This window comes from Halyomorpha halys, unplaced genomic scaffold (assembly GCF_000696795.3).
Source record: "Halyomorpha halys isolate HHAL.00 unplaced genomic scaffold, Hhal_1.1 Scaffold58.1, whole genome shotgun sequence".
Taxonomy (NCBI): Eukaryota; Metazoa; Arthropoda; class Insecta; order Hemiptera; family Pentatomidae; genus Halyomorpha; species Halyomorpha halys.
This window is the reverse complement of record NW_027110919.1, coordinates 84183-90630: the sequence shown is the minus strand read 5'-3', so window position 1 is coordinate 90630 and position 6448 is coordinate 84183. Positions and strand designations below refer to the sequence as shown.

Sequence of the window (6448 nt, the reverse complement as noted above, 5' to 3'; positions counted from 1 at the left end):
AATTTATTAGAACGATGCTTATAAATAACTAAGAGATTATAACGTTTTTTAAAACAGGTTTGACTAGGAACACCCACTTTCTAGACAGGACAGGTTCATTGTCTTGTAGCGATCTTGTAAACGATATATCAAGATTGCTAAGTTATGGTAAGGCCGGGCGTACTGTTAGCCCTAAGCCTATCTTCTAATGTAAACATAAAAAACATAGAAAAGATATAAGAAGAATTAAGAACCATAATAAATCACTTGCCATCTGGAATACGGGCGTTTCATTTCATTATTCCTTTTCATCTTTTTTTTAAGCTCGTCTTCCGACGTCCCACAAGTGCTATTTAACCTCGCAAGGTCGTAGAGTCTATCAAACAAGTTTTATTTTGTTTTATTCGTTTAAGCCTTTCGTAGAATCTATTTCGCCTGAAACTACGAACTATGAAGTTATATCTATGAAGGTGGATTTTTTAAAATGACTTAAAAATAATGAAAACTTGTTGTTTTCAACAGAAGAAAAAACATTTTGTGACAAAATGTACCAATTCAGTTAACATTTTTCTTCTTCGTCTTGGTTTACTTCTAGGTTAATTTGGGAGCCATATTTATTATAACCGTAATTGGAATAATAAGAAACTGAGATAGAGTTACAATTGGAGACTAGATACAAAAGTTAGATGAAAATACTAGGTTGGTCTGAAATGTTATATATTTGATTTCGAGGTCTCATTTAACCACTTATTTGGATCTTTTCAGATTTCAAAAGAATTTTTTGTTAACTCGTCGATAAGTCATTAGTCGTCAACTGAAAAAAAAATAGAGCGTACCAGTTTAACTTAGTACTCTACTTTGAGATGAGATTAATCCTTGTAAGTTTCAAACAGAAGTATTTTTATTATTCGGGATGACAATAAGTTTCACTCAGTATATATTTTCCATTTGTTTATTTTCTGGTGAAATTATTCGTTTTACGGATTTTATTCTGCTTGAAAGTTTCCTTTCTGTGACCTTATATGATTTCTTTCTCGATTAATTTTATGCCGATTAAAATGATGTTTCGGAGGCTGTCTACGTTCACAACATCGTAACTGCAGCTGCGCCGGTTCTAATCCGGTCTGCGGGAGTTCACTTTTGTTTGATAGCGACCCCACGGAATGAAAACTTGGCCTGTTAACTCAGAAATAACAAGGATAAGGGGAAATATAAAATAAATTCAGTGTTTCGGTTCAAACTCTATGACCAGATTGATGTTATCGGACAAACCAACCGTTACCAAGCAAAATCGAAAACACAGATGGTAACAAATTCAATGCAAATGTGTGTTTACATCAGAGGTGAAATATTTGATATAGGGGCATAGCTTACAAAAGCTTGTAAGGCGGTATTTATTGCATATTAACTGATATGTATAGCTTAGAAAAGTGCAACTCCAAGATAAACTCACCCATATATATAATGAAACTATCGTCAAAAAGTTAATGTACAACACCTATATGTTGTAATATGTCGGCAATAAAACGGATCTGTAAACAAGTAGAAAGATAAACACTATTTGTTCAGAAAAAACTTCATAATATTTAATATTATTAAAAGTAATAAAATAGGATTTAATTAATTTCTCAACTCTTAAAACAAGGTACATTCTTCACCTCTTCAAAAGAAAGTAATTTTTTTATGTTTTTACTAAGTAACTTCTTTATTATTTTGGAACACAATAACAAAAGAGTTACTTCGTTCATAACTATGTTATTTTAGGAAAATGGTTCATACAATATATTTTAGGAAACGGTTCATTTATCGAAAATAAAAATATCACTGCCGTAATATAGCCTCAAAGCTGAAAGTTGTATTTAGTGTAAATAAATGCTACTGGTACGAAGCTAGTTTTAAAATTGTATACTTTTTTAGATAAGCAGAAATAAATGTATCAACTTTAAATGTTGCTTAACTTGTTCCACAGAAACAGGGCGTAATTGGTATTGGTAAGTTAAACTAAACTATGAAATAAACCTACTTCTTTATTTCTCTCTCTATATCAGGGGTGCAGTACTTTGTAAGGAAGCACTGTTACTAGACCAACGGTTGTGAAGGAAGTGATTTAGTAAGAGTCACGGTCGACCGCCAGATTTTTACCCAATTAAGTGTACCCACTTTATAAGGTTGGGTGGACCCCAGAGGGATCCTGAACCCACAGGGCTGACTCAATGGCTACAGGCAACAGATAATATTTATCTGTCACAGCCGGATTCGAACCCGAATCCTTAGAGTTAGTAATTCATTGCCTTACCAATCAGCTACCCACTCCCTAACTGTACTACAACTGTATAAAAATATATAAAACAAGTAAATTTGTTGCTAGTGATAAAATAACATAGTACAAACATTTGGAGAATCTATCCATTGATAGAACTCCAATATCATTTCTGGAGAAGATCTCGAGTCCATCTTCTTTTCAGATGCCTAGGAGGATTATTAGGTAATGAAGGAGAAGCCAGGTTAGAAACAAGTGGATTATGTTATTTTATTTATTTATTTTTCATACAGATAGTTTGATTATGTTCATCTTGTCTATTCTTTTGTTTGTATATATTTTAAGAGAGTTTTTTTTTGTTTGTTTTTTTAAATTTATTTTATTTTATTTATTTTTATTTTAGTATGTATGAGATCACTCATCACTATTACCTATTGCCCACAACTTTGTGGCAGATTATAATATCTACCGATAAATAAATCTATCAATCAGAAACAAGTGGGTTTGAATGGTTAGGAAGTTTATCATGGATGGATTGGTATCTGGTTTTGGCCATATCGGCAACATACGGAACATTGAGGGCCTGATGGATGATTTGATTTGTAAGAATCATTAAGGATTTTAGACTGTAAGGATTGGATTTGGGAGGAATTCGATGGCTTAATGGTGCCCCAAAGCTCAACTCCGTAGATCCAGATAGGCTTTATTATAGTCATGTAGATCAGTAATTTGTAATGGTTAGAAGTTAACACTTAAAGTACAAACTCCTTTCTGTTTTGAGTAAGATCCGAAAAGGTCGTAGAAAGATTCGCTTAAATTAGAAGAAATCCCATAATAACTATGAATCTATAAAGATATGTAGAGATAAGGATTAGATAACATTTTACGATTTCTTTATGGTTAAACTATTCCATTTAATCATGATCTATCCCGATGAAGGAAAAAACCTGCAACCCACTTGCAATGGATGACGTAACCAGCCAGGTGCGAGATCTGAACTATGGTTTTTCCATTGATACACCTATTAAAGGAAATTTTCAAATACGTTGTAAAGGAATAAATTAACGCCCTCATTCTCATTCATGATGATGTTTCTTCTTTGAATCAATTGCGTGTCATTAAAACCTTAAATTTACATTTGGAGCAGAGATAATTACCGATGAAATATATATAAATGTATTTATTGCTTTCTTTTTATTATCATAATACATCTACTACATTGATAATAATAATAAAGGCTGTAGCTGTATGCCGAAACCACCAAATCGTCCCTAAATACATCTTTCCAGTGTCGCCCCTCCAAAACCAAATCTGCTAAGTCGGTTCTAACGTAATCCTTTAAACGTATCCACCCGTTTAAATGGTCTACCCCTCTAGCGTTTACCCACATTTTAGAGATCTGCTTGTTACTGAGCCCTACAATGCTCTAACCCAGTGATTCTTTAAGTGTGCGCCGCGGCTTCTCGGAGCGCCGCGAAATGTTCAGTTAAAAATTCGAAAATATTTTTGGAATTTCTAATTCTCGTGAATTTTTGCGCTAACAATAGTGTATGCTGACAAAATTCCAAGAATTTAGCAACTTTCGAGTCTTTCATTGTTTTCTTTCTAATCCGCATCTTTTGAAACGGCTAGTGCGCAAGCACGTCTTCCCCACTCATGCTTAAGTCACTAAATATACGCAAATAGTAAGTATCTGTCTTTAATTTTTCGCTGTTAATTGGGTTATCGCTTTTAAAAAGGAAAATTTCCAATTTTTCAAGGTCAAAAATTTAGAAAAAATCAGATGTTGTAAGGGCGCCGCGGAAAAATACCAATTACATAGGGAGCCCCAAACCAAAGATTGGACACCGCCCACACACTGCTCTAGCCTGTATTACATTTACCGGCTGCAATACCATTAACTTAGCGTTGAGTAATCTTTTTTCTACTACTTTACAAAATATTTTTTTTAAAAAAAGTAAAATACGCTGATGACACATGTATACTTTCTGTAATCAACGACCCAATTAATGTATCACAAACACTACAGGCACACATAACATCTATTGAAGAATGGTGTAAAAACTGGAGAATCAAAATAAATCCTGACAAATCCCACCAGATCACCTTTACTCTCCGTCGTAAACCTCTGCCCTCCTGTCCTACTGTATCCTTTCTAGATACACCACTAATGCCTGTTGAACAGATTCGATACTTAGGACTCCATCTTGACAAGAGACTTACTTGGAATCCACACTCAAGACTGAAACGACAAGAAACTGCACGTAGATTCCGATTGCTACAACACTTACTTGACAAACGCTCTAAACTTCCCATTCATTACAAAAAATTAGTATACACTACAATAATCAGACCGATTTGGACATATGGAATTGAGCTCTGGGGCTCGACCAAACCATCAAATTCTTCCCGCATCCAATCGTTACAATCCAAAATACTACGTAAAATCCTTGATGCTCCTTATTACGTCACAAATAAACTCATTCAAAAGACCTTAACATCCCGTTCGTTGCAGATTTGACCCAAAACAGATTTGCGTCTTTTCATTCCAAACTCCTTGACCATCCTAACCCATTAATTCTTAATCTTTCATCCTTAACAATGCCTGATAATCCTCCAAGGCGTCTGAAAAGAAGATGGCCACGGGACCTTCTAATTTAAATTAATGTTTGAAGTACCACCAATGGGTGGTTCCTTCCCAAGATTTTCAAGTGTTTATGAAACATACTACATATTTACCTATTGTATTACACATACATATTTACAGTTGTAAATTACATTAAATAAATAATTAAAAAAAAAAGTAAAATCATTATCTAGGGATAATGTAATTTTAAAGTACTTTAAAGGATGCTAATGAGGAATCAAAAGTCAAATTTTAGCATCCAAATTTTTATCAATGTGGAAATATTATATTTTATTATGAGATATTAATAACCTGTGGGTCATTACCTAAAATTGAACAGATTTCACTTCCTAAAATCTGAATAATACAGTCACAGGTTGAAAATCAATCATACGTGTAATTTACACATTTTCAGATAATGACCCAAGTAAATTTTTGCAGGGGATATATTCAAATATGTGACAAAGTATCTTATCGTCATTCTCTTCCGAGTTAAAATTTCTGTTTACAATATCGCTTTCCACATAAAAACCTCACGTACTAATTAGGAATTATTTTCGCAAAAGTGTACTTTTGCACAAAAAATTGTAATTTTTCGTGGCCTTCACAGAGGGTTCTTAAAAACAAAATATAGAAAATGTATCTTATTTGATTTAAAAATTGATATACATAAACACCAAAGCAGTTTGAGGAATACTATATTAAAATTTGTAAGCATTATTGTCAATGCAATAACGCATTACGTTGATGCAATAAGCGAATCCTGTGGGACACGACACGCATGCCATATTATTACCATGAAAGGTCTTTGTATTGCCTTTAAGGTCAAAGAGGGAAGACCCAGCCAAGGCCCTTACTGATTAGTAAGCATTGGTGTCTGATCAAGAGAATCGATAGCACTCACAATCGAGAACAAAGGAAAGTCGATATCTTTCTTTTTCCAACAGCTAGCAGATAAAAATATTAATTAATAATGGTTTTTACTTACGGAGATAGTAAAATTTTCTAAATCGGAATATATTTGATTGTTTTGTAGATTTTAATAAAAATCACACTACTAATATAAAAAACACCACTATTGAATTTATTCGTTGGTGAAATTGGAAGTAAATAAAAAGGATCAGATGATATTTAAAGAAAAACTTCCTTTCAACGTGAAAAAATCTAACCAAATTCACAAAAATAATAAACAAGAAAAAAAAAAAAGAGCGGTTGAGTATGTTATTAAAAAGAAGTGCAAAGTAAATGCGCTGTATATTTGCCATATTACTTTTAATTGTTTTTCTTTTTTTTTAATAATTAGAAAAACTGGCATTACCTTGAGGCCTCCTGGCATATGCTAGGGACCCCAAGGTGCCGCCGTACCCACTTTGGAAATATTGAAGAGGGACCTCGAGATCAGCATTGCATAGGAAAACTTATGAAGGTTAAGACCCAATTTCACTATTAAAGGCACCAAAATTTTAATAAATAATTTATAACATATTATTTTATCATTATGTTAGTTTATTTATTTATTTTTCATAGTTTGATTATGTTCATCTTGTCTATTCTTTTGTTTGTATATATTTTAAGAGAGTTTT

The 6448-nt window shown here is 33.0% G+C and overlaps 1 protein-coding gene across 3 annotated transcripts in view; it reads right to left on the bottom strand.

Annotated features, from left to right (window-relative positions):
* Positions 1-256: 256 nt before the first annotated feature.
* LOC106692485 (peroxidase) overlaps positions 257-6448 on the bottom strand; it is a 39579-nt gene continuing 33387 nt past the window's right edge. The window contains exon 14 of one of the 3 annotated variants that reach the window (XM_014438453.3): positions 257-420. The gene's annotated coding sequence lies outside the window, so the exon portion shown is untranslated. Of the gene's footprint in view, positions 421-1489; positions 1512-6448 lie in introns of those variants that run through there. The other 2 variants (XM_014438454.3, XM_067049012.1) reach the window with 2 other exon arrangements.